Raw genomic sequence first — 27408 nt, forward strand, 5'->3', positions numbered from 1 at the left:
CTGGCTCTGCTCCTGTGGCTTACTTTTGACCAATCGGCGACCGCTATTATTATCGTCATCTTTGCAATCTTTGCAACAGGTAAGTCTATTCTTCACGACTGTATAATCGATCATTATTCATTCATAAACAGTGTTTGTTTTTGGACAATTAAACATGTCAATAAAGGTAGCTAGCGTGTAATAGCACACGTTTTCTTCTGTACATGTGAACCTGCAACTTTACCATGTGTAAGGAGGAGGTCCTGGCTGAGGCCACTGCCTTTGTGAGGCAGAATGGAGGGAATCCTGGAGACCAGTTCCTGGTTCTGGCTCACTGCAAGATCCAGTTTGGGAAACACCAGGGTCAGAGGTTCCTGTGGCTGCTGGAGAACTCACTGGGGTATGCCTGCTATCTGGTCAGCAGCATTTTGGGGGAGGAGGAGAGGGACAACCCGCTGTCTGACAACAAACACCTGTTCCTCAGATACACCTCGAAGATCAGGGAGGTAGGCGAGGCTGTGGAGGTGTGTCATATAAAACAGGCCATGCTGCAGGAGGCCCAGAGGACAGGAGACTCTGGATGTCTGATGGTGGAGTTTGGGGATTTTAAGGGTAGGTCAATGAAGGAGGTGTATGAGGACCCAAGCAAGGAGGCCCAGGCTATTATCATCACCTACCTGAAGAAGGCAAAGGCCGGGCCTAACACCAATATGGCCCTTTTCAAAGCATACGTGCTGAAGAGGCAGGCTCCAGCCCACGTGCCCACCACCACTGTGCCCACTGCATCTGTCCTCACTGCTGCTGTGCCCACTGCCACTGTGTCTGTTCCTCCTCCACCTACTGCCACTAAGAACAGGCCACTGCTGGCGACCAATGTGAAGGCCCTGTTGGCGTGGGGGAAGCATTTATCTGCTTCACAGCTGGCACAAAAGATTTTGTCTCCAGCCAAACCCTGTAAGTGATTTGCAAGCTTTAAAATCATTACAGTATATATTATGCAGTATATATGTCTAACGAAAATACGTGTTCAACAGCTGCAGGACCACGTGTACCACCTGCGTCTGAGTCCGCAGCCCGGAGACAGCTCTTTACATGGGGTGAGTATCACTTAACGCATACAAGTGTGTTGGTGACATGTGCTTAGTGTTTTATATTATTTTACAGACTCTGCTGCTACGGATTTTTTTGAGGAGGAAGATGACCTGGAGATGGCAACTGTAGCCTCACAAGCTGAGGAACAACTTCCTCAAGGTATGTAAATCTTAAACAATATTTTACAAACAATTACAAATAAAACAAAACAGTATTTTTTAAATGACATATTATTTTATTTCACAACACAGAGGAATGGCACTTCTCAGGTGTCAATCTACATTCACTCTTTAAGTGAACATCCTCAAAGGAAAAAAGATAATTTAAAGGTGTATGTAAAAGGTTTTTTTTTTTTTTTTTTATCGTAATCACTGACTAAAGCTCATTCTTGTCATCTCACACTTCCCCCACTCCCCTTGGAATAAGTGGCTGTTGTAGTGTTTGGTCTGCTTCGCTTCACACTTGGCTGATCCCATCTTTTTTTCTTCTTGTATTTCTTCTAATGGTGCTTGGATGAAAAAAAGGATGATTTTCACTGCTTCCTTCCATCTTTTAATCATCATGTCATCTCTCAACTAATCATACATGCTTTGCAGTAAACCTTGTAATCGCAGTAGCTGTCCAGCAGAGCTGAGAAAGTCATGCAGTGAAAGTCTAAAACAATAAGATAATTTTGTTGTGTTTTTTTACGCTCCAGCCACTGCAGGCTCGAGAGGCCCTGCTCCTGCCCCGGCTCGTGCTACTGCCCCTGCTCCTGCCCCTTGTCCTGCTCCTCCAGCAATGTGGACCCCTGGCCAGGTGTCCCAGTCGCCTGCAGAGCTTCCTGTCCACTGGAAAGAGCAACTCCCATCTTTCCAGCAAGGCCTTCAACCCCTGTCCCTCTGCACCAGGACCATCCTCACTACAGCCACCCACAGGACTGCAGCGCCCTGCCCAGCCTCCTCTGCAGTCTCCTCCTCTGCGCCCTGCCCAGCCTCCTCTGCAGTCTCCTCCTCTGCGCCCTGCCCAGCCTCCTCTGCAGTCTCCTCCTCTGCGCCCTGCCCAGCCTCCTCTGCAGTCTCCTCCTCTGTGCCCTGTTCAGCCTCCTCTGCAGTCTCCTCCACAGCCTTCTGTCCAGCCAAGTGCTGCCTCTGCTCCTGCAACATCAACTGGGTCCAGTGTTGCAGACCAGGCTCCTGTAAGTAAGCTTCTCATTATTCGTATGCAGGTGCTGCAGCGTGATTTCCAATGACCACAACAAAAGAGGCCGCATTTCCTCTGTGCTGGAAACTTTGCACTGGCTACCTTTTAATTGTAGATTTAATAAAAAAAATGCGCTTTAAGCCATGCAAGCTGGAATGTTTGCGGCTCGGCAGCAGCAGGGAGGATGTATGTTTCGGCTCATTGGTATAGGGGTATGATTCTCGCTTAGGGTGCGAGAGGTCCCGGGTTCAAATCCTGGACGAGCCCATTATTAGGCTTTGCTTTTAATCTCTTCAGCCTGATTAGGGCAACCAGGATATTTATATCCCGGGTTTCGGCAGAGGAACCACGTCCGCCTCTTTTAGTCTACCTGATTCCACCTAGCCTCATCGCTATCTGCCTCTCAGACAGCCAGCTATCAGGAAGTGTTGGTTCCATGGTGTAATGGTTAGCACTTTGGGCTTTGAATCCAGCGATCCAAGTTCCAATCTCGGTAGAACCTTTTTAGGTTCTTTGCGGAAGGGTGCGAAAAAGCAGAGGTGATGCGCAACTGCTGACGTGGCAGTGAAATTGGCAATCTCAAACAGAGTCGGAATTGGGGAAACATGGGCTTAAAAATCAAAGGCTTCAATTGCTCCTTGCTATCGTGCTTCTGGACTCAATGACTTAAATCTCTGCTGCTCATGGGAAAAGTTGACACACGCCAAGGTTCCATGGTGTAATGGTTAGCACTCTGGGCTCTGAATCCAGCGATCCGAGTTCAAATCTCGGTGGGACCTGCTTTTGCCAGGAATGTGTGCAGTACCTCGTTCGAAAAAACTTTTTCGGCAGCACTGAGCCGCAAGAGCTCATCTAGGTAGTGCCTCTTGAAGGGGGGCGTAAAAAGGATGGACAGCACTGGAGAATGCAGGCATCGATCCCGCTACCTCTCGCATGCTAAGCGAGCGCTCTACCATTTGAGCTAATTCCCCTCGATGATGGAGAGGAGGTGTCCATCGCTCTCAAAGACAAAGACGAGGCGCGATCACTGGCTACCTTTTAATTGTAGATCCGAGTTCAAATCTCGGTGGGACCTGCATTTGCCAGGAATGTGTGCAGTACCTCGTTCGAAAAAACATTTTCGGCAGCACTGAGCCGCAAGAGCTCATCTAGGTAGTGCCCCTTGAAGGGGGGCGTAAAAAGGATGGACAGCACTGGAGAATGTAGGCATCGATCCCACTACCTCTCGCTTGCGCCTACTGCTTCCTACCGATTGAGCCAAAGTAAGCCCAAAGTAAGCCCACGTGAGCCAATCGTGTTTCTCTGCTGTGGCTTACTTTTGACCAATCGCGTTCTCTCCTGTGGCTTACTTTTGACCAATCGTGTTTCTCTCCTGTGGCTTACTTTTGACCAATCGCCTTTCTCTCCTGTGGCTTACTTTTGACCAATCGCGTTTCTCTCCTGGCTCTGCTCCTGTGGCTTACTTTTGACCAATCGGCGACCGCTATTATTAGGCAAGGCAAGGCAAGGCAAGTTTATTTATATAGCACATTTCATACACAATGGTAATTCAAAGTGCTTTACATAGAAGAAATTAAAATAATCAAAAGAAATCAGAATAATTAAAACAGTTTGGAATAAAAGATAAAATACAGAAATAATCAAATGAAATCAGAATAATTAAAACATAAAATAAAATACAGTGCAAACAGTCGGACGAACAGTGGCACAGTGCTCATTCAGTAAATGCACAGTTAAACAGATGTGTTTTGAGTCTGGATTTGAATGTGACTACTGTAGGAGCACATCTGATCTCTTCTGGAAGCTGGTTCCAGCTGCGGCTGGCATAGTAGCTAAAAGCAGACTCGCCATGCTTAGAGTGAACCCTTGGTATTTCTAGCCGATGTGATCCTAATGATCTGAGTGATCTGTTGGGTTTATATTCACTGAGCATATCTGCAATGTATTGAGGTCTTAGGCCATTGAATGATTTATATACCAGTAATAATACTTTAAAATCAATCCTAAATGTAACTGGCAGCCAGTGTAAAGACCTGAGGACTGGTGTGATGTGTTCATATTTTCTGGTTCTGCTCAGAATCCTAGCAGCAGCGTTCTGTATGAGCTGCAACTGTCTTATGGTCTTTTTGGGAAGGCCAGTGAGAAGTCCATTACAATAATCCACCCTACTGGTGATGAAAGCATGCACAAGTTTTTCTAAGTCTTGACTGGAAACAAAGCATCTAATTCTTGCAATATTTTTCAGGTGATAATATGCTGATTTAGTTATTGCTTTGACATGACTACTGAAACTAAGGTCTGACTCTAGAGACACACCCAGATTCCTGACTTGATTTTTAGTTGTTTGACCCCTAGACTGAAGGTATGCGTTCACCTTGAGAACTTCATCTTTGTTTCCAAACGCAATGACTTCAGTTTTGTCTTTGTTTAACTGAAGAAAGTTTTGGCACATCCAATTGTTTACTTCATCAATGCATTGGCAAAGGGAGTCAATGGGGCTGTAATCGTTAGGCGATAGGGATAAGTAGAGCTGTGTGTCGTCTGCATAGCTATGGTAAGCCATTTGGTTCTTTCTCATTATTTGGCTCATTGGGAGCATGTACAGGTTCAATAGGAGTGGCACAAGAATTGAGCCTTGAGGGACTCCGCATGTCATGGATGTCCACTCAGACTTATGGTCTCCTATACTCACATAATAACCTCTGCCTCGTAAGTATGACCTGAACCATTTTAGGACTATCCCAGAAAGCCCGACCCAGTTTTCCAGCCTGTCAAGAAGTATTTTGTGATCGACAGTGTCAAATGCAGCACTGAGGTCGAGTAGTACCAGCACTGATAATTTGCCTGTATCAGTATTTAAGCGAATATCATTTATTATCTTTATGAGCGCGGCATCTGTACTGTGGTGCGGTCGGAAACCAGATTGAAAATGGTCAAAGTATCCATTCGAGCTTAAGAATTTGTTCAGCTGATTGAAGACAACTTTTTCAATGATCTTGCCTATGAAAGGAAGATTTGATATCGGTCTATAGTTGTTTAATATGGTCTTATCCAGATTGCTCTTTTTCAGGAGGGGCTTGACGACAGCAGTTTTCAGGGAGGTCGGAAAACTCCCAGAGAGAAGTGAGGCATTTACCACTTCCAGGAGATCTGCTTCTAAGCTGTGTAACACATTTTTGAAAAAAGATGTGGGAAGTGCGTCAAGGGCGCAGGTTGATGTTTTTAGTTGCTGTACGGTTTCTTCCAAAATTTTGCCATCAATTTCTTCGAAATCAGACATAGTGGCTACTTTCTCGTGCTGTTGTCTGATCTGCCTGACCCCAGCGCAACTCAAGGATGAGCTGATCACCTTTCTGATATTATTGATTTTCTCAGAGAAGAAAGAAGTAAACTCACTGCACTTTCTCACTGAGAGCATTTCACTGGGAATCTGGCTTGGGGGGGTTGTCAGTCTCTCTACAGTAGCAAAAAGAGTGCGCGTGTTGTTTATATTGCTGTTTATAATATTCGAGAAAAAGTCTGTCTAGCTTTGCTTAGTTCCTTATTGAAAGCATGGATGCTGTCTTTGTAGATGTTATAATGGACTACAAGTTTTGTCTTCCGCCACATGCGCTCTGCTTTTCTGCATTGTCTTTTCATATTTTGCACTGCTGTTGAGTTTCTCCAAGGTGCTTTTTGTCTGCCACTCTTCTTCCTGACTTTCACAGGAGCAATATCATCAATTACACTCTTAACTTTTGAGTTAAAAGAATCAAGGAGAAAATCAACAGAGTCAGCAGATATGCTTGGTGTTAAAGATATAGCCTTCATAAATAGTACACTAGTGTTCTCATTTAAGCATCTCTTCTTGACAGACACAGATCTAGCTTCAATGGCAGGAAAGATCAATATATCAAAGAAAATACAAAAATGATCAGACAGTGCTACATCCTTAATAACAATTGATGAAATGTTTAGATCCTTACTGATAAGTAAATCTAGAGTGTGTCCACGATTATGTGTGGGTCCATGTACATGCTGAGTCAGATCAAAAGTTTTTAAAACAGTTTTGATTTCTTTTGCCATATTGTTTTCTGCATTATCTATGTGAATGTTAAAATCTCCAGCAATGGCAAAGCAGTCAAACTCTGAGGAAATTGTTGATAACAGTTCTGTTAAGTTCTAAGCAAAAGCTGGAGAGTATTTTGGAGGCCTGTAAACAATGATAAGTAAAATGCGTGGAGCACCTTTTAACACAATACCCAGATACTCGAAAGACGGGTAATTCCCAAATGATATTTGCTTACATTGATAGACATCTTTATAAAGAGCAGCTAAACCTCCGCCTCTTCTGACAGCTCTGCAGATACTCATACAAGTAAAGTTAGGAGGGGCTGTTTCATTGAGGACTGTTGCACTGCAACTTTCTTTTAGCCAAGTTTCATTTAGCAACATAAAATCCAGGTTGTATATGGTTATTAAGTCGTTGACTAAAAGTGATTTATTTTTAAGTGAGCGGATGTTTAAAAGTGCTAACTTAACAGTCTTACTTTTTGTCCCCACAGCAATCTTGGTATGTCGTGTAATAGGCACCAGATTAGATGGGTTTGCTGTACGGCTTTTGAAGGCCTTAGACTTTCTATCATGTAATCGAACAGCAATAGAAAAAGATACAGGCACACTGGGTTCCCGCTTGTTCTGTAAACATTTGAGAAAGTTATTGTTATCATAGCGGGGACCCGACACATATCACTGAGAGCTGGTATCAGTTGTTTTTGGTTCACCTCGAGCCGCTGGAGGAGGGTGTGGGCCCTGGCACTGTGGCAGAGGCCGAAGAGCTCTCACAGGAGGAGGGGGAGGAGGAGGAGGAGGGGGAGGGGGAGGGCGAGCTGGGCCCGCAGGCTTTGGTGGTTGTGGGGCCTGGCGTTTTTTGGTTGGTATCTGGGGGCTCGCAGCAAAAGAGTGGGATAGTCTAGTTCCAGCATGCACCAGTTGTTCCATTTTCTCTGAGAAGCACAGAAGTGGAGATGCTGGAGAGAGTGATAATGTTTCCGGTGAGAGGGATTTTTGCTCTGGTGTTATTGGAGGCTGTAATATGCTGTCCTGGTTTCCCTGGCTGTTTTCCAGAAAGTCGTCTATGGGTGCTGTATCTTGGAGCAGTGCTGGTATGTCACAGTCTGTCTGTGGTGAGCTCTGTGGGCAGGGCTCAGCTGAGATTGTGTCCGTGAGCAGAGGTTGTTGTGGCTGAGTGGTGTTATCACTGTCCTTGTGTGATGTGTCAACCGCATGTCCATGCAGGTGCTGAAGTGAAATCCTGTGGTCATTCATACTGTATCCAGGTGTGTGTGTGCCATTCAGGTTGAGTGGATTGGCACACATTGCAGAAGGATGACGGAGGGAGAAGTAGATATTGTCCTTTAGCACTCTTGAACCAAGTTTGTTTGGGTGGTGGCCATCCTGTTGAAACAGTTGCCTCTGACTCCAGAAAAGATTGAAGTTGTCAATAAAGTTCACTCCTTTTATATTGCAGGTTTTTTGCAGCCATGTATTAAGCCCAAGCAACCGTGAAAACCTGTTTGTTCCTCTTGCTGGGAGTGGTCCACTGATGAATGTTTGAACTTTCAGTCTTTTAAGTGTTTCAAAAAGTTCATTGAAATCCTTTTTAAGAAGTTCCGACTGCTCTTTATGAATATCATTCTTCCCCACATGAATGATGAGTCGATTTGCAGTCTTATGTTTCATCAGAATGTTCTGAAGTTCCCTGTTTACATCAGAAGTTGTTGCTTGTGGAAGGCAGCACGTTGTTGTATCCCTGCTATTAATGTTTCTGATTACGGAGTCGCCCACTATCAGAGTCCTGGGCTCGGCTGCACTGTGAGCTGAGTGCCGCTGTCTGCTCGACCTTGAGCCCCAGTTAGCATCAGTGTTAGCTACTGGCTGATTCTGTCTGTGTGCGATCACATTCATCAAATTTGGGGATTCCTCATTCATTAATACTTCAAATCTGTTCTCAAGATGTATAGGCGGTGGTAGGAGACCAGTGTTTGCAGTCCTTGTCAGAGCCGTATCTGGGGTAGAGGATGCTACTGCAGTAATATGTGATGCTCGTGACAATCTGATGTCTCGAGTGCCTTTGGGTCTCGCACCCTGTTTGTGCCATCGATTAGTAAAACGATCGGCTTGTTTCTCTACACTCAGTATGGCCGGTCGAGAAGCACTAGATTCATGGGACTCACCGGCTGTATGCTGAGGACGTCCATGACGAAACTCTGTTGTGTGTTCCGTCTGGTTTGGTGGTCCCGCAATTAACTTTGTTTCAAGAATTGCAATCCTTTGTAAAAGTCTGTGGCAGTTGGAGCAGCAAGTAGATTCCAGAGGAGGCATTTTCTTATCCTTATGAATGTAGGCAGTTGTGTTTTCTCTTCCCCGGAATGTAAGCTTTCAGTGGGAGGCTGGTCGAATAAAATAATTCTGCTTTTTTTTTGTAGTAATCCAAGCGTTTGAGCACTGTGCTGATTTGCTGAAGTTAAAATTAGGTGATAAAAGGAGATAAAATATAGAAATATAAAAGCGATAGAGCAAAGCGCGGAGCAGTAAGCGAGAGCGTCCGAACAGTAGCTGAGCAGGAAGTAGTCGTCATCAGTAGTAATTATCGTCATCTTTGCAACAGGTAAGTCTATTCTTCACGACTGTATAATCGATCATTATTTATTAATAAACAGTGTTTGTTTTTAGACAATTAAACATGCCAATAAAGCTAGCTAGCGTGTAATAGCACACGTTTTCTTCTGTACATGTGAACCTGCAACTTTACCATGATATACAGTAAAAAACATGCCACTACTGTCAAGATAATTAGCCGACCGCTAATTAAGCTATATCCTCCTTAAACCATTTTTTTTGTTGTTGTTAATTTAGTATTTTTTTGTGTCATTCATTACATTATTTTGAGCACAAGAAGATTTTTACTAAAACCTTTAAAAAAAAAGTTTAATTCATATATGTTATACTATACTATGTTATACACCAGTATACATATTTATGTTATCTTTTTAAATACTATGTTATACATATTTAAAAAGACATGAATAGGCAAAAACTGTCAGGATACAGGCACAGAGGCGGAGGTAAGTGAAAGCAAACGTGAGTTTATTTACAGTGATATATGTGCAGAGACAAAGTTCATGTGCGTTGACGATCACGTCGTGCAGAGGATCCCAGGTGAGCAGACCCTTCTTCAGAGAGTTGGATGTGGGTAGACAATGTCCAGTGATACGAATACTTTTCTGTTTCAGATCCAGGGAGGAACAGGGAGATCTCGGTGGACACGTGGAGCACTTGGATTCAAATGGCAGGACTCGGGAAACAGGGAACCAGACTGGAATACTGGAGACAGCAAGACAGGGAGACAAAGGTGAGTATATTCAGGGGTGAGTATAGTTACGTGATGGATCTTCGTTGGCAGACTTGGAAACTTCGGGAAATCGTGGGTAACGGTCTTCTCCTGTTGGAGGCTTGACAATGACTGGGGTGTGCGTGAGTGTTTTATAGGGCTGGGTAACGAGGTGACTGATTGTGAACAGGTGTGACTGGTTAATATTCCGGGGAGAGTGACCTTTGAGTGGTGGATGGGAATGAATCTGATTGACTCCTGACACTACCCCCTCCTCCAGCGTCCGCGCCAGCGGACCTAGGACCCCGACGTCGTGGGGGTCTACCTCGAGGTCGAGGAGCAGGTTTGTCAGGGTGTTGTTCGTGGAAGGCAGTGAGTAGCATGGGATCAAGGATGTCCTTACGAGGTATCCAACACCTCTCTTCCGGTCCATAATTTTCCCAGTCAACCAGATACTCGAGTAGACCACCCCGACGTCGGGAGTCCAGGATCTCTCTTACAGCGAAGATGGATTCTGTTTCAATGGGGGGTACCGGAGGATTTTCATCTTGTGCTAGATCTGTAGAGTGGACTGGAACAGGTGAGTGATGGGGCTTCAGGAGGGAAACATGGAATGAGGGGTGGATGCGGTAGTGACTTGGCAGACGGAGCTGGTAGGTAACTGGATTGATTTGTCTTGTTATGGGAAACGGACCAATGTATCTTGGACTTAACTTGCGACAGGGTAGTCTCAAACGGATATCTTTTGTTGAGAGCCAAACCAATTGTCCAGGTTGGTATTCGGGGGTGTTGCTTCGGTGAGTGTCTGCAAAGTGACTGTGACGGTTTATGGCTTGTTGGAGGTGATGGTGAGCTTGGTTCCATATTCTCTCACTGTCCCGGAACCAGGCGTTAACTGCTGGGACTTCTGAGGGTTCCCCGGACCACGGGAACAGTGGAGGTTGGTAACCCAGAATGCATTGGAACGGAGTCAGGTTGGTGGAGGTTTGTCTAAGGGAATTTTGGGCATACTCTGCCCACACGAGGTAACGACTCCAGAGGTGCTGATTGGCATGGCAGAAAGTTCGGAGGAAACGGCTGACATCCTGGATTTTTCGTTCTGCCTGACCATTAGCCTGTGGGTGATACCCTGAAGTGAGACTTACGGTGACATTCATCAGTGCAAAGAAGGCTCGCCAAACTTTTGAAATGAATTGAGGCCCCCTATCTGATACAATGTCCTCTGGGAGGCCGAAATTCTGGAAGACATGTTCCATTAAAAGTTCTGCGGTTGCAAATGCTGTGGGTAAGTTTCTCAGGGGAATCAGCTTACACGCTTTCGAAAAGCGGTCGACGGCCACCAGGATGCAGGTGTTCTCTTCGGAGGGTGGAAGATCAGTCACAAAATCCACCCCAATGTGCGACCAGGGTCTTTGGGGAACGGGCAGAGGCATGAGTTTTCCTGCGGGCAAATGACGAGGGTTTTTGTTCATTGCACATAGGATGCACCCCTTGATGAATGATTTGACGTCTCGGAGCATGTTGGGCCACCAGTAGCAGTTTTGGAGAATGGAGCAGGTTTTGGTGACTCCTGGGTGACCCGTACCAACGGAGGAGTGCGCTGAGGAGATAAGTGATATACGGAATTCATCGGGTACGTAGATTTTCCCAGCTGGGCATTCCGTAGGACTGGGTTGGTTTCGAGACAATTCCATCAGTTGTTCGTTTAAGTCCCACTGAATGGGATTGACAAAGATTTTCTCTGGAAAGATGTTCTCGGGTTCTTCATGGTGAGTTTCAGGAGCATGGAGACGAGACAGAGCATCCGCTCGGACGTTCTTGGAGCCTGGACGATAGGAGATCTGGAAGTGAAGTCGAGTGAAGAAAAGCGCCCATCTAGCCTGGCGTGGATTGAGTCGTTTTGCTTCTTTCAGATACTGGAGGTTCTTATGGTCGGTGAGAACCAGGAACGGGTGTTTGGCGCCCTCCAACCAGTGTCGCCATTCTTCAAGCGCAAGTTTTACCGCCAGGAGTTCCCGATTGCCGATATCATAGTTTACTTCGGCGGGTGACAACTTGTGGGAGAAGAACGCACATGGCATAGGTTTGGGTGACAAATTGGAATACTGAGACAACACTGCTCCTACTCCAGTGGTGGAGGCATCGACTTCTACGATGAACATCTCTTCGGGATTAGGATGTCGGAGTAGAGGGGCAGTGGTGAAGGCGGTTTTCAAAGACTGGAATGCGTGGTCGGCTTCCTCAGTCCAGAGCAGCGATTTTGGCTTTCCCTTTAGGAGTGACGTTAGAGGAGCTGTTAGCAGGCTGTACTGGTGAACGAACCTCCGATAAAAGTTGGCAAAGCCAAGGAATCTTTGCAATTCTTTTACCGTCTGTGGGGTTGGCCAGGAAGTGATCGCCTTGGTCTTGCGATCGTCCATCTGTACTCCTCTTTCACTGAGTTGATAGCCTAGGAATTCGACTGAAGTTTGGTGAAATGAGCATTTTTCTGCTTTTAGGAACAAAGAGAACTCACGTAGCCGTTGGAGGACTAAGGAGACGTGTCGTTGGTGTTCCACTGGATCCTTGGAATAGATTAAAATGTCATCGATGTAGATTATTACGAATCGGTTCAGATAATCTCGGAGTACCTCGTCCATAAAGCTTTGAAAGATGGAAGGAGCGTTGACCAGTCCATACGGCATAACCAAATATTCGTAGTGGCCAGCAGGGGTGATGAACGCGGTTTTCCATTCGTCGCCTTCTCGAATTCGGATGAGGTTATATGCGCTCCTCAAGTCCAGTTTAGTGAACATCTTGGCCTCACGCAGCTGCTCCAGTGAGGAAGGAACCAACGGTAGTGGATAGCTGAACTTCAAGGTTATTCTGTTCAGGGTTCGATAGTCGATACAAGGACGTAGTCCGCCATCCTTCTTAGGAACAAAGAAAAAGCTGGCAGCAGCAGGTGACGTGGAGGAACGGATATACCCCTGTTTCAGAGCCTCTTCAATGTACTGTTGCATGGCTTTCTGTTCGGGAATAGACAGGGAGTAGATTCGTCCCTTAGGAATGGGTTCTCCTGGAACAAGGTCGATCGCACAATCCCAAGCTCGATGAGGGGGTAATTTAGCAGCCTCGACAGGATTGAACACATCTGCAAACGAGGAATAACAGGTAGGTATGGAAACGGACAGACTCTCAGTGGGGCTTTCGATGGAGGTTGAGTTTACTGGGACAATGTTAGGTGCATCAACGATGGATGTGGTCGCCAACTCGGCAGTTCTGGATGCACACCTACACCCCCAGTTCAGGATCTTACCAGATGACCAGTTGATATTGGGTTGATGTCGAATAAGCCATGGGCGACCCAGAATTAGATCAGTCTGACTGTTCTCTAATATGAAAGGTTCAAAAAGTTCGTGATGTGTATTTTCGACACCCAGGATGATGGGTTTAATCTGAGCTGTGACATACCCCTTATTTATGGTTTCACCCGTCACTGCATGGATGGAGTATGGTCTGGCGGTGGCTGATTTCTCGAGCTCGAGTTTTTGGCAGTGCCTTCCGGAAATGAAGTTTCCTGCCGACCCGGAGTCCACTATGGCTGTGGCAGAAACATGGAAAGTCGTGGATTTTAAGATCACTGAAATAGTTAGTGGGGCTGATACCGAATCGGCCGTAAAGACAGAACTCACAAGCATTCTGGGGGGTCGAGTCGGACATGACTGACGAAAGTGTCCTCCCATTCCACAATACAGACATAACCTGAGTTCACGGCGCCGGGCACGTTCCGCTGGGGACAGTCGGTAAGTATCCAATTGCATCTTTTCTCCATCTGCTTCGGGCGGAGCTTCCGTGGGATACTGAGAATTACTAGTGGGTCGGCGATTTTCTAGATAACAGCCCTGAGATCGTTGATGCACACGGAGAGCTTGTTGGATAAATTTTTCAACACCCAGACTGTCATCATATATCGCCATTTGCAGACGGAGAGCAGGATTCAGACCACGTCAGTAAACAGAAATGAGCGCCTTCTCGTTCCACCCACTTGCAGAGGCTAAAGTGCGAAATTCCAACGAATACTCAGAAACCGATCTTCGACCTTGGTATAGTTGCAGTAGTTTGTCACTGGTGGAAGAATCATCAACTGGTCGTCCGAAAACTTCTTTAAAATGGTTTACAAACCCTTGTACCGATGAGGTTGTAGTGGACTCCTGTAACCACATGGTTTCAGCCCATCTCAAAGCAGCCCCGGATAACTGTTGGATGATAAAAGCGATTTTCGATCTTTCTGTGGGATATAACTGATTTTGCTGTTCCAGAGCAAGCGAACACTGAAGCAGGAACCCGTTGCAATCCTCCACCCGTCCGGAGAATGGCGCTGGACGTGATGCTTGGTTAGCGAAGCATATCATCGAAGAAGTGGAGTCTGCGGAAGTGCTGAGCGTAGACTGACCGGAATTTTGAACAGTGGCTGTAGACTGTACAGGGTTATCACCATGGCGGGTAGCTTCCATCGCGCTGTTTAACTTTTCTGTTCTGGTCAAGCCTTCTGTCAGGATACAGGCACAGAGGCGGAGGTAAGTGAAAGCAAACGTGAGTTTATTTACAGTGATATATGTGCAGAGACAAAGTTCATGTGCGTTGACGATCACGTCGTGCAGAGGATCCCAGGTGAGCAGACCCTTCTTCAGAGAGTTGGACGTGGGTAGACAATGTCCAGTGATACGAATACTTTTCTGTTTCAGATCCAGGGAGGAACAGGGAGATCTCGGTGGACACGTGGAGCACTTGGATTCAAATGGCAGGACTCGGGAAACAGGGAACCAGACTGGAATACTGGAGACAGCAAGACAGGGAGACAAAGGTGAGTATATTCAGGGGTGAGTATAGTTACGTGATGGATCTTCGTTGGCAGACTTGGAAACTTCGGGAAATCGTGGGTAACGGTCTTCTCCTGTTGGAGGCTTGACAATGACTGGGGTGTGCGTGAGTGTTTTATAGGGCTGGGTAACGAGGTGACTGATTGTGAACAGGTGTGACTGGTTAATATTCCGGGGAGAGTGACCTTTGAGTGGTGGATGGGAATGAATCTGATTGATTCCTGACAAAAACAAGTGTTTTTTTGTTTCAACAAATGATTCTCAACTATGTTATAAAAGATATACCAAAACGATTTGATATACCATTTTAAGTTTTAGATCTGTTTGATGATCATATTATTATGAATTGTCATAAACGCCTTTATGTTATATTTGGTGTTTCTTAGTAATCTCTGCCACAAAAGCTAAACAAAACAAAACGATTTAAGCATGGCATGATACCAGCAAGATTGTACCAAGAAGTGTTATTGATTTTCTTATTAAAAAGTTCATCACACTATTTACAATTTGTACACAAGGCAATTCAAAGTGATTCACAGTTGTGTAAAAACAATAATGCTTATGCGCATAATAATAATAATCATTAATTATTATAATATTATAATAATTAATTACATAAAAAAGAAATGCTGTAGTAAAATACTTTCAGTTGGAATATGACAGCTATGTAACGTTCTGTTTATGCCTGTGTCCTTTCAGATTATGTATGCATACCCGGTTTTACGAAGAACCTCTGAGGGTCGACTCCTTATGGGGCCAACTGAGGAGGCCAATAGGAGGAAGATCGTGTTGGCAGGGAGGGCCAGGTGTAAGGAGGAGGTCCTGGCTGAGGCCACTGCCTTTGTGAGGCAGAATGGAGGGAATCCTGGAGACCAGTTCCTGGTTCTGGCTCACTGCAAGATCCAGTTTGGGAAACACCAGGGTCAGAGGTTCCTGTGGCTGCTGGAGAACTCACTGGGGTATGCCTGCTATCTGGTCAGCAGCATTTTGGGGGAGGAGGAGAGGGACAACCCGCTGTCTGACAACAAACACCTGTTCCTCAGATACACCTCGAAGATCAGGGAGGTAGGCGAGGCTGTGGAGGTGTGTCATATAAAACAGGCCATGCTGCAGGAGGCCCAGAGGACAGGAGACTCTGGATGTCTGATGGTGGAGTTTGGGGATTTTAGGGATAGGTCAATGAAGGAGGTGTATGAGGACCCAAGCAAGGAGGCCCAGGCTATTATCATCACCTACCTGAAGAAGGCAAAGGCCGGGCCTAACACCAATATGGCCCTTTTCAAAGCATACGTGCCTTTAGAGGCAGGCTCCAGCCCACGTGCCCACCACCACTGTGCCCACTGCATCTGTCCTCACTGCTGCTGTGCCCACTGCCACTGTGTCTGTTCCTCCTCCACCTATTGCCACTAAGAACAGGCCACTGCTGGCGACCAATGTGAAGGCCCTGTTGGCGTGGGGGAAGCATTTATCTGCTTCACAGCTGGCACAAAAGATTTTGTCTCCAGCCAAACCCTGTAAGTGATTTGCAAGCTTTAAAATCATTACAGTATATATTATGCAGTATATATGTCTAACGAAAATACGTGTTCAACAGCTGCAGGACCACGTGTACCACCTGCGTCTGAGTCCGCAGCCCGGAGACAGCTCTTTACATGTGGTGAGTATCACTTAACGCATACAAGTGTGTTGGTGACATGTGCTTAGTGTTTTATGTTATTTTACAGACTCTGCTGCTACGGATTTTTTTGAGGAGGAAGATGACCTGGAGATGGCAACTGTAGCCTCGCAAGCTGAGGAACAACTTCCTCAAGGTATGTAAATCTTAAACAATATTTTACAAACAATTACAAATAAAACAAAACAGTATTTTTTAAATGACATATTATTTTATTTCACAACACAGAGGAATGGCACTTCTCAGGTGTCAATCTACATTCACTCTTTGAGTGAACATCCTCAAAGGAAAAAAGATAATTTAAAGGTGTATGTAAAAGGTTTTATTTAATGTTTTATCGTAATCACTGACTAAAGCTCATTCTTGTCATCTCACACTTCCCCCACTCCCCTTGGAATAAGTGGCTGTTGTAGTGTTTGGTCTGCTTCGCTTCACACTTGGCTGATCCCATCTTTTTTTCTTCTTGTATTTCTTCTAATGGTGCTTGGATGAAAAACAGGATGATTTTCACTGCTTCCTTCCATCTTTTAATCATCATGTCATCTCTCTACTAATCATACATGCTTTGCAGTAAACCTTGTAATCGCAGTAGCTGTCCAGCAGAGCTGAGAAAGTCATGCAGTGAAAGTCTAAAACAATAAGATAATTTTGTTGTGTTTTTTTACGCTCCAGCCACTGCAGGCTCGAGAGGCCCTGCTCCTGCCCCGGCTCGTGCTACTGCCCCTGCTCCTGCCCCTTGTCCTGCTCCTCCAGCAATGTGGACCCCTGGCCAGGTGTCCCAGTCGCCTGCAGAGCTTCCTGTCCACTGGAAAGAGCAACTCCCATCTTTCCAGCAAGGCCTTCAACCCCTGTCCCTCTGCACCAGGACCATCCTCACTACAGCCACCCACAGGACTGCAGCGCCCTGCCCAGCCTCCTCTGCAGTCTCCTCCTCTGCGCCCTGCCCAGCCTCCTCTGCAGTCTCCTCCTCTGCGCCCTGCCCAGCCTCCTCTGCAGTCTCCTCCTCTGCGCCCTGCCCAGCCTCCTCTGCAGTCTCCTCCTCTGCGCCCTGTTCAGCCTCCTCTGCAGTCTCCTCCACAGCCTTCTGTCCAGCCAAGTGCTGCCTCTGCTCCTGCAACATCAACTGGGTCCAGTGTTGCAGACCAGGCTCCTGTAAGTAAGCTTCTCATTATTCGTATGCAAGTGCTGCAGCGTGATTTCCAATGACCACAACAAAAGAGGCCGCATTTCCTCTGTGCTGGAAACTTTGCACTGGCTACCTTTTAATTGTAGATTTAATAAAAAAATTGCGCTTTAAGCCATGCAAGCTGGAATGTTTGCGGCTCGGCAGCAGCAGGGAGGATGTATGTTTCGGCTCATTGGTATAGGGGTATGATTCTCGCTTAGGGTGCGAGAGGTCCGGGGTAAGTTTTTTCTTTTTTCTCCAGCCACTGCAGGCTCGAGAGGCCCTGCTCCTGCCCCGGCTCGTGCTACTGCCCCTGCTCCTGCCCCTTTTCCTGCTCCTCCAGCATTGTGGACCCCTGGCCAGGTGTCCCAGTCGCCTGCAGAGCTTCCTGTCCACTGGAAAGAGCAACTCCAATCTTTCCAGCAAGGCCTTCAACCCCTGTCCCTCTGCACCAGGACCATCCTCACTACAGCCACCCACAGGACTGCAGCGCCCTGCCCAGCCTCCTCTGCAGTCTCCTCCTCTGCGCCCTGCCCAGCCTCCTCTGCAGTCTCCTCCTCTGCGGCCTGCCCAGCCTCCTCTGCAGTCTCCTCCTCTGCGCCCTGCCCAGCCCCTCTGCAGTCTCCTCCTCTGCACCCTGCTCAGCCTCCTCTGCAGTCTCCTCCACAGCCTTCTGTCCAGCCAAGTGCTGCCTCTGCTCCTGCAACATCAACTGGGTCCAGTGTTGCAGACCAGGCTCCTGTAAGTAAGCTTCTCATTATTCGTGTGCAGGTCCTGCAGCGTGATTTCCAATGACCACAAAAAAAGAGGCCGCATTTCCTCTGTGCTGGAAACTTTGCACTGGCTACCTTTTAATAGTAGATTTAATCAAAAAATTGCGCTTTAAGCCATGGAAGCTGAAATGTTTGCGGCCCGGCAGCAGCAGGGAGGATGTATGTTTTGGCTCGTTGGTCTAGGGGTATGATTCTCGCTTAGGGTGCGAGAGGTCCCGGGTTCAAATCCCAGACGAGCCCATTATTAGGCTTTGCTTTTAATCTCTTCAGCCTGATTAGGGCAACCAGGATATTTGTGAGAAATTGGGGATAAAATGTGCCAGAGAGAGGCCGGTTAGCTAAGTTGCTTAGAGCGTGGTGCTAGTAACGCCAAGGTCGCGGGTTTCATCCCCGTACGGGCCACTCATTTTCTCTCTGGGACCTTCGCTCTGCTCTTCTCGAAAATGACGGGCGGTCTCCCAGACATCCCTGCTGGCTAAACCATGCAAGTATCTGTCCGAAATGGCTCAGTTGGGAGAGCGTTAGACTGAAGATCTAAAGGTCCCTGGTTCAATACCGGGTTTCGGCAGAGGAACCACGTCCGCCTCTTTTAGTCTACCTGATTCCACCTAGCCTCATCGCTGTCTGCCTCTCAGACAGCCAGCTAGCAGAGTGTGTTGGTTCCATGGTGTAATGATTAGCACTCTGGGCTTTGAATCCAGAAATCCGAGTTCAAATCTCGGTGGAACCTTTTTAGGTTCTTTGCGGAAGGGAGGGAAAAAACAGAGGTGATGCGCAACTGCTGACGTGGCGGTGAAATTGGCACTCTCAAACCGAGTCGGAATTGGGGAAACATAGCTTAAAAAGCAAAGGCTTCATTTGCTCCTTGCTATCGTGCTTCTGGACTCAATGACTTAAATCCTTGCTATCGTGCTTCTGGACTCAATGACTTAAATCTCTGCTGCTCATGGGAAAAGTTGACACACGCCAAGGTTCCATGGTGTAATGGTTAGCACTCTGGGCTCTGAATCCAGCGATCCGAGTTCAAATTTCGGTGGGACCTGCTTTTGCCAGGAATGTGTGCAGTACCTCGTTCGAAAAAACTTTTTCGGCAGCACTGAGCCGCAAGAGCTCATCTAGGTAGTGCCCCTTGAAGTGGGGCGTAAAAAGGATGGACAGCACTGGAGAATGCAGGCATCGATCCCACTACCTCTCGCTTGCGCCTACTGCTTCCTACCGATTGAGCCAAAGTAAGCCCAAAGTAAGCCCACGTGAGCCAATTGTGTTTCTCTGCTGTGGCTTACCTTTGACCAATCGCGTTCTCTCCTGTGGCTTACTTTTGACCAATCGTGTTTCTCTCCTGTGGCTTACTTTTGACCAATCGCCTTTCTCTCCTGTGGCTTACTTTTGACCAATCGCGTTTCTCTCCTGGCTCTGCTCCTGTGGCTTACTTTTGACCAATCGGCGACCGCTGTTATTATCGTCATCTTTGCAATCTTTGCAACAGGTAAGTCTATTCTTCACGACTCTATAATCGATCATTATTTATTCATAAACAGTGTTTGTTTTTAGACAATTAAACATGGCAATAAAGCCAGCTAGCGTGTAATAGCACACGTTTTCTTCTGTACATGTGAACCTGCAACTTTACCATGATATACAGTTAAAAACATGTCACTACTGTCAAGATAATTAGCCGACCGCTAATTAAGCTATATCCTCCTTAAACCATTTTTTTGTTGTTGTTAATTTAGTATTTTTTGTGTCATTCATTACATTATTTTGAGCACAGGAAGATTTTTACTAAAACCTTTTAAAAAAAAAGTTTAATTCATATATGTTATACTATACTATGTTATACACCAGTATACATATTTATGTTATCTTTTTAAATACTATGTTATACATATTTAAAAAGATAACATGAATAGGCAAAAACAAGTGTTTTTTTGTTTCAACAAATGATTCTCAACTATGTTATAAAAGATATACCAAAACGATTTGATATACCATTTTAAGTTTTAGATCTGTTTGATGATCATATTATTATGAATTGTCATAAACGCCTTTATGTTATATTTGGTGTTTCTTAGTAATCTCTGCCACAAAAGCTAAACAAAACAAAACGATTTAAGCATGGCATGATACCAGCAAGATTGTACCAAGAAGTGTTATTTATTTTCTTATTAATTAGTTCATCACACTATTTACAATTTGTACACAAGGCAATTCAAAGTGATTCACAGTTGTATAAAAAACAATAATGCTTATGCTCATAATAATAATAATCATTAATTATTATAATATTATAATAATTAATTACATAAAAAAAATGCTGTAGTAAAATACTTTCAGTTGGAATATGACAGCTATGTAACGTTCTGTTTATGCCTGTGTCCTTTCAGATTATGTATGCATACCCGGTTTTACGAAGAACCTCTGAGGGTCGACTCCTTATGGGGCCAACTGAGGAGGCCAATAGGAGGAAGATCGTGTTGGCAGGGAGGGCCAGGTGTAAAGAGGAGGTCTTGGCTGAGGCCACTGCCTTTGTGAGGCAGAATGGAGGGAATCCTGGAGACCAGTTCCTGGTTCTGGCTCACTGCAAGATCCAGTTTGGGAAACACCAGGGTCAGAGGTTCCTGTGGCTGCTGAAGAACTCACTGTGGTATGCCTGCTATCTGGTCAGCAGCATTTTGGGGGAGGAGGAGAGGGACAACCCGCTGTCGGACAACAAACACCTGTTCCTCAGATACACCTCGCAGATCAGGGAGGTAGGCGAGGCTGTAGAGGTGTATCAGAAAAAAACAGGCCATGCTGCAGGATGCCCACAGGACAGGAGACTCTTGGTGTCTGATGGTGGAGTTTGGGGATTTTAAGGGTAGGTCAATAAAGGAGGTGTATGAGGACCCAAGCAAGGAGGCCCAGGCTCTCATCACCTACCTGAAGAAGGCAAAGGCCGGGCCTAACACCAATATGGCCCTTTTCAAAGCATACGTGCTGAAGAGGCAGGCTCCAGCCCACGTGCCCACCGCCACTGTGCCCACTGCATCTGTCCTCACTGCTGCTGTGCCCACTGCCACTGTGTCTGTTCCTCCTCCACCTACTGCCACTAAGAACAGCCCACTGCTGGCGACCAATGTGAAGGCCCTGTTGGCGCGGGGGAAGCATTTATTTGCTTCACAGCTGGCACAAAAGATTTTGTCTCCAGCCAAACCCTGTAAGTGGGTAAGTTTTTTCTTTTTTCTCCAGCCACTGCAGGCTCGAGAGGCCCTGCTCCTGCCCCGGCTCGTGCTACTGCCCCTGCTCCTGCCCCTTATCCTGCTCCTCCAGCATTGTGGACCCCTGGCCAGGTGTCCCAGTCGCCTGCAGAGCTTCCTGTCCACTGGAAAGAGCAACTCCCATCTTTCCAGCAAGGCTTTCAACCCCTGTCCCTCTGCACCAAGACCATCCTCACTACAGCCACCCACAGGACTGCAGCGCCCTGCCCAGCCTCCTCTGCAGTCTCCTCCTCTGCACCCTGCCCAGCCTCCTCTGCAGTCTCCTCCTCTGCGCCCTGCCCAGCCTCCTCTGCAGTCTCCTCCTCTGCGCCCTGCCCAGCCTCCTCTGCAGTCTCCTCCTCTGCGCCCTGCTCAGCCTCCTCTGCAGTCTCCTCCACAGCCTTCTGTCCAGCCAAGTGCTGCCTTTGCTCCTGCAACATCAACTGGGTCCAGTGTTGTAGACCAGGCTCCTATAAGTAAGCTTCTCATTATTCTTGTGCAGGTCCTGCAGCGTGATTTCCAATGACCACAAAAAAAGAGGCCCCATTTCCTCTGTGCTGGAAACTTTGCACTGGCTACCTTTTAATTGTTGATTTAATCAAAAAATTGCGCTTTAAGCCATGGAAGCTGAAATGTTTGCGGCCCGACAGCAGCAGGGAGGATGTATATTTCGGCTCGTTGGTCTAGGGGTATGATTCTCGCTTAGGGTGCGAGAGGTCCCGGGTTCAAATCCCGGAGGAGCCCATAATTAGGCTTTGCTGTTAATCTCTTCAGCCTGATTAGGGCAACCAGGATATCTCTGAGCAATTGGGGATAAAATGTGCCAGAGAGAGGCCGGTTAGCTCAGTTGGTTAGAGCGTGGTGCTAATAACGCCAAGGTCGCGGGTTCGATCCCCGTACGGGCCACTGATTTTCTCTCTGTGACCATCGCTCTGCTCTTCTCGAAAATGACGGGCGGTCTCCCATACATCCCTGCTGGCTAAACCACATAAGTACCTGGCCGAAATAGCTCAGTTGGGAGAGCGTTAGACTGAAGATTTAAAGGTCCCTGGTTCAATCCCGGGTTTCGGCAGAGGAACAACCTCCGCCTCTTTTAGTCTACCTGATTCCACCTCTCAGACAGCCAGTTAGCAGGGTGTTTTGGTTCCATGGTGTAATAGTTAGCACTCTGGGCTTTGAATCCAGCGATTCGAGTTAAAATCTCTGTGGAACCTTTTTAGGATCTTTGCGGAAGGGAGGGGAAAAACAGAGGTGATGCGCAACTGCTGACGTCGCGGTGAAATTGGCACTCTCAAACCGAGTCGGAATTGGGGAAACATGGGCTTAAAAAGCAAAGGCTTCTTTTGCTCCTTGCTATCGCGCTTCTGGACTGAATGACTTACATCTCTGCACCACATGGGAAAAGTTGACACACGCCGAGGTTCCATGGTGTAAGGGTTCGCACTCTGGGCTCTGAATCCAGTGATCCGAATTCAAATCTCGGTGGAACCTTCATTTGCCAGGCTAAACAGCACAAGTACCTGGCCGAAATAGCTCAGTTGGGAGAGTGTTAGACTGAAGATCTAAAGGTCCCTGGTTCAATCTCGGGTTTCGGCAGAGGAACCACTCCCGCCTCCTTTAGGCTACCTGATTCCACCAAGCCTCATCGCTATCTGCCTCTCAGACAGACAGCTGGGAGGGTGTGTTGGTTCCATGGTGTAATGGTTAGCACTCTGGGCTTTGAATCCAGCGATCCGAGTTCAAATCTCGGTAGAACCTTTTTAGGTTCTTCGCGGAAGGGAGGGAAAAAACAGAGGTGATGCGCAACTGCTGACGTGGCGGTGAAATTGGCACTCTCAAACCGAGTCGGAATTGGGGAAACATAGGGTGCTTCTCAATATCCCTCCTCGTCTCCTCGTTCCTCTGTCCTCCATCCTATGACCCGGAAACCGATCGAGCTCAGCCATCTTGAAGGACATCTCAATTCTCTAATTGCACCGCGAGGAGGCGAGGATCGAGGAGTGAGGAGGCTTTCAGAGGATTCATGAGCGAGGATACACAGGTGTATCCTATGCGGAATTGTTTTATTGACTAAACGTGACGCACGTATACATTCTCCTCCCCCTTCACATCGGTCACAATCTGTTTTAAAGTATACTTTACCTTTGCAGTTTATATAAACCACACATTACACATATTTCAACAGGGTATCTTGCTTTATTATTATTTATTATGAATTTCTTAAATAAACAAACTGCAACAACATGAGGGCAGATCCTTTGAGCGCTGCTGATGACGCTATGAAGTGACGCTCGAGTGATCAAGTATTCCAATGTATAAAAAAGCTTTCATTCGATTCCTCCATCCTCATTTTTGTCATTCATTACATTATTTTGAGCACAAGAAGATTTTTACTAAAACCTTTAAAAAAAAAAGTTTAATTCATATATGTTATACTATACTATGTTATACACCAGTATACATATTTATGTTATCTTTTTAAATACTATGTTATACATATTTAAAAAGACATGAATAGGCAAAAACAAGTGTTTTTTTGTTTCAACAAATGATTCTCAACTATGTTATAAAAGATATACCAAAACGATTTGATATACCATTTTAAGTTTTAGATCTGTTTGATGATCATATTATTATGAATTGTCATAAACGCCTTTATGTTATATTTGGTGTTTCTTAGTAATCTCTGCCACAAAAGCTAAACAAAACAAAACGATTTAAGCATGAAATGATACCAGCAAGATTGTACCAAGAAGTGTTATTTATTTTCTTATTAATTAGTTCATCACACTATTTACAATTTGTACACAAGGCAATTCAAAGTGATTCACAGTTGTATAAAAAACAATAATGCTTATGCTCATAATAATAATAATCATTAATTATTATAATATTATAATAATTAATTACATAAAAAAAATGCTGTAGTAAAATACTTTCAGTTGGAATATGACAGCTATGTAACGTTCTGTTTATGCCTGTGTCCTTTCAGATTATGTATGCATACCCGGTTTTACGAAGAACCTCTGAGGGTCGACTCCTTATGGGGCCAACTGAGGAGGCCAATAGGAGGAAGATCGTGTTGGCAGGGAGGGCCAGGTGTAAAGAGGAGGTCCTGGCTGAGGCCACTGCCTTTGTGAGGCAGAATGGAGGGAATCCTGGAGACCAGTTCCTGGTTCTGGCTCACTGCAAGATCCAGTTTGGGAAACACCAGGGTCAGAGGTTCCTGTGGCTGCTGAAGAACTCACTGTGGTATGCCTGCTATCTGGTCAGCAGCATTTTGGGGGAGGAGGAGAGGGACAACCCGCTGTCGGACAACAAACACCTGTTCCTCAGATACACCTCGCAGATCAGGGAGGTAGGCGAGGCTGTAGAGGTGTATCAGAAAAAAACAGGCCATGCTGCAGGAGGCCCAGAGGACAGAAACTCTTGTTGTCTGATGGTGGAGTTTGGGGTTTTTAAGGGTAGGTCAATAAAGGAGGTGTATGAGGACCCAAGCAAGGAGGCCCAGGCTCTCATCACCTACCTGAAGAAGGTAAAGGCCGGGCCTAACACCAATATGGCCCTTTTCAAAGCATACGTGCTGAAGAGGCAGGCTCCAGCCCACGTGCCCACCACCACTGTGCCCACTGCATCTGTCCTCACTGCTGCTGTGCCCACTGCCACTGTGTCTGTTCCTCCTCCACCTACTGCCACTAAGAACAGCCCACTGCTGGCGACCAATGTGAAGGCCCTGTTGGCGCGGGGGAAGCATTTATTTGCTTCACAGCTGGCACAAAAGATTTTGTCTCCAGCCAAACCCTGTAAGTGGGTAAGTTTTTTCTTTTTTCTCCAGCCACTGCAGGCTCGAGAGGCCCTGCTCTTGCCCCGGCTCGTGCTACTGCCCCTGCTCCTGCCCCTTATCCTGCTCCTCCAGCATTGTGGACCCCTGGCCAGGTGTCCCAGTCGCCTGCAGAGCTTCCTGTCCACTGGAAAGAGCATCTCCCATCTTTCCAGCAAGGCTTTCAACCCCTGTCCTTTTGCACCAGGACTATCCTCACTACAGCCACCCACAGGACTGCAGCGCCCTGCCCAGCCTCCTCTGCAGTCTCCTCATCTGCACCCTGCCCAGCCTCCTCTGCAGTCTCCTCCTGTGCACCCTGCCCAGCCTCCTCTGCAGTCTCCTCCTCTGCGCCCTGCCCAGCCTCCTCTGCAGTCTCCTCCTCTGCGCCCTGCTCAGCCTCCTCTGCAGTCTCCTCCACAGCCTTCTGTCCAGCCAAGTGCTGCCTCTGCTCCTGCAACATCAACTGGGTCCAGTGTTGCGGACCAGGCTCCTGTAAGTAAGCTTCTCATTATTCGTGTGCAGGTCCTGCAGCGTGATTTCCAATGACCACAAAAAAGAGGCCCCATTTCCTCTGTGCTGGAAACTTTGCACCGGCTACCTTTTAATTGTTGATTTAATAAGAAAATTGCGCTTTAAGCCATGGAAGCTGAAATGTTTGCGGCCCGACAGCAGCACGGAGGATGTATGTTTCGGCTCGTTGGTCTAGGGGTATGATTCTCGCTCAGGGTGCGAGAGGTCCCGGGTTCAAATCCCGGACGAGCCTATTATTAGGCTTTGCTTTTAATCTCTTCAGCCTGATTAGGGCAACCAGGATATTTCTGAGCAATTGGGGATAAAATGTGCCAGAGAGAGGCCGGTTAGCTCAGTTGGTTAGAGCGTGGTGCTAATAACGCCAAGGTCGCGGGTTCGATCCCCGTACGGGCCACTCATTTTCTCTCTGTGACCTTCGTTCTGCTCTTCTCGAAAATGACGGGCGGTCTCCCATACATCCATGCTGGCTAAACCACACAAGTACCTGGCCGAAATAGCTCAGTTGGGAAAGCGTTAGACTGAAGATTTAAAGGTCCCGGGTTTTGGCAGAGGAACAACCTCCGCCTCTTTTAGTCTACCATATTCCACCTCTCAGACAGCCAGTTAGCAGGGTGTTTTGGTTCCATGGTGTAATGGTTAGCACTCTGGGCTTTGAATCCAGTGATCCGAGTTCAAATCTCGGTGGAACCTTTTTAGGATCTTTGTGGAAGGGAGGGGAAAAACAGAGGTGATGCGCAACTGCTGACGTGGCGGTGAAATTGGCACTCTCAAACCGAGTCGGAATTGGGGAAACATGGGCTTAAAAGGCAAAGGCTTCTTTTGCTCCTTGCTATCGCGCTTCTGGACTGAATGACTTAAATCTTTGCACCTCATGGGAAAAGTTGACACACGCCGAGGTTCCATGGTGTAAGAGTTAGCACTCTGGGCTCTGAATCCAGTGATCCGAATTCAAATCTCGGTGGGACCTTCATTTGCCAGGCTAAACAGCACAAGTACCTGGCTGAAATAGCTCAGTTGGGAGAGTGTTAGACTGAAGATCTAAAGGTCCCTGGTTCAATCTCGGGTTTCGGCAGAGGAACCACGCCCGCCTCCTTTAGGCTACCTGATTCCACCTAGCCTCATCGCTATCTGCCTCTCAGACAGACAGCTGGGAGGGTGTGTTGGTTCCATGGTGTAATGGTTAGCACTCTGGGCTTTGAATCCAGCGATCCGAGTTCAAATCTCGGTAGAACATTTTTTAGGTTCTTCGCGGAAGGGAGGGAAAAAACAGAGGTGATGCGCAACTGCTGACGTGGCGGTGAAATTGGCACTCTCAAACCGAGTCGGAATTGGGGAAACATAGGGTGCTTCTCAATATCCCTCCTCGTCTCCTCGTTCCTCTGTTCTCCATCCTTTGACCCGGAAACCGATCGAGCTCAGCCATCTTGAAGGACATCTCAATTCTCTAATTGCACCGCGAGGAGGCGAGGATCGAGGAGTGAGGAGGCTTTCAGAGGAGTCATGAGCGAGGATACACAGGTGTATCCTATGCGGAAGTGTTTTATTGACTAAACGTGACGCACGTATACATTCTCCTCCCCCTTCACATCGGTCACAATCTGTTTTAAAGTATACTTTACCATTGCAGTTTATATAAACCACACATTACACATATTTCAACAGGGTATCTTGCTTTATTATTATTTATTATGAATTTCTTAAATAAACAAACTGCAACA

At 46.7% G+C, this 27408-nt stretch overlaps 13 non-coding genes across 13 annotated transcripts; all 13 read left to right on the forward strand.

The window, feature by feature from the left end:
• Nucleotides 1-2960: 2960 nt before the first annotated feature.
• trnaq-cug (transfer RNA glutamine (anticodon CUG)) lies at nt 2961-3032 on the forward strand. Its single transcript has one exon. It is a non-coding gene; the product is annotated as a tRNA-Gln (tRNA).
• Nucleotides 3033-18268: 15236 nt separating this feature from the next.
• On the forward strand, nt 18269-18340 carry trnap-agg (transfer RNA proline (anticodon AGG)). Its single transcript has one exon. It is a non-coding gene; the product is annotated as a tRNA-Pro (tRNA).
• A 255-nt stretch (nt 18341-18595) lies between these two features.
• trnaf-gaa (transfer RNA phenylalanine (anticodon GAA)) lies at nt 18596-18668 on the forward strand. The gene has a single exon. It is a non-coding gene; the product is annotated as a tRNA-Phe (tRNA).
• Nucleotides 18669-18758: 90 nt separating this feature from the next.
• trnaq-uug (transfer RNA glutamine (anticodon UUG)) lies at nt 18759-18830 on the forward strand. Its single transcript has one exon. It is a non-coding gene; the product is annotated as a tRNA-Gln (tRNA).
• A 240-nt stretch (nt 18831-19070) lies between these two features.
• trnaq-cug (transfer RNA glutamine (anticodon CUG)) lies at nt 19071-19142 on the forward strand. Its single transcript has one exon. It is a non-coding gene; the product is annotated as a tRNA-Gln (tRNA).
• A 2866-nt stretch (nt 19143-22008) lies between these two features.
• Nucleotides 22009-22080, forward strand: trnap-agg (transfer RNA proline (anticodon AGG)). Its single transcript has one exon. It is a non-coding gene; the product is annotated as a tRNA-Pro (tRNA).
• Nucleotides 22081-22168: 88 nt separating this feature from the next.
• trnai-aau (transfer RNA isoleucine (anticodon AAU)) lies at nt 22169-22242 on the forward strand. Its single transcript has one exon. It is a non-coding gene; the product is annotated as a tRNA-Ile (tRNA).
• A 93-nt stretch (nt 22243-22335) lies between these two features.
• trnaf-gaa (transfer RNA phenylalanine (anticodon GAA)) lies at nt 22336-22408 on the forward strand. The gene has a single exon. It is a non-coding gene; the product is annotated as a tRNA-Phe (tRNA).
• A 451-nt stretch (nt 22409-22859) lies between these two features.
• trnaf-gaa (transfer RNA phenylalanine (anticodon GAA)) lies at nt 22860-22932 on the forward strand. The gene has a single exon. It is a non-coding gene; the product is annotated as a tRNA-Phe (tRNA).
• A 90-nt stretch (nt 22933-23022) lies between these two features.
• Nucleotides 23023-23094, forward strand: trnaq-uug (transfer RNA glutamine (anticodon UUG)). The gene has a single exon. It is a non-coding gene; the product is annotated as a tRNA-Gln (tRNA).
• A 2756-nt stretch (nt 23095-25850) lies between these two features.
• Nucleotides 25851-25922, forward strand: trnap-agg (transfer RNA proline (anticodon AGG)). The gene has a single exon. It is a non-coding gene; the product is annotated as a tRNA-Pro (tRNA).
• Nucleotides 25923-26010: 88 nt separating this feature from the next.
• trnai-aau (transfer RNA isoleucine (anticodon AAU)) lies at nt 26011-26084 on the forward strand. The gene has a single exon. It is a non-coding gene; the product is annotated as a tRNA-Ile (tRNA).
• Nucleotides 26085-26308: 224 nt separating this feature from the next.
• trnaq-uug (transfer RNA glutamine (anticodon UUG)) lies at nt 26309-26380 on the forward strand. The gene has a single exon. It is a non-coding gene; the product is annotated as a tRNA-Gln (tRNA).
• The last annotated feature ends 1028 nt before the right edge of the window (nt 26381-27408 follow it).

This window comes from Siphateles boraxobius, unplaced genomic scaffold (assembly GCF_051911475.1).
Source record: "Siphateles boraxobius isolate OS27281-9 unplaced genomic scaffold, OSU_SipBor_1 19, whole genome shotgun sequence".
NCBI classification, from domain to species: domain Eukaryota; kingdom Metazoa; phylum Chordata; class Actinopteri; order Cypriniformes; family Leuciscidae; genus Siphateles; species Siphateles boraxobius.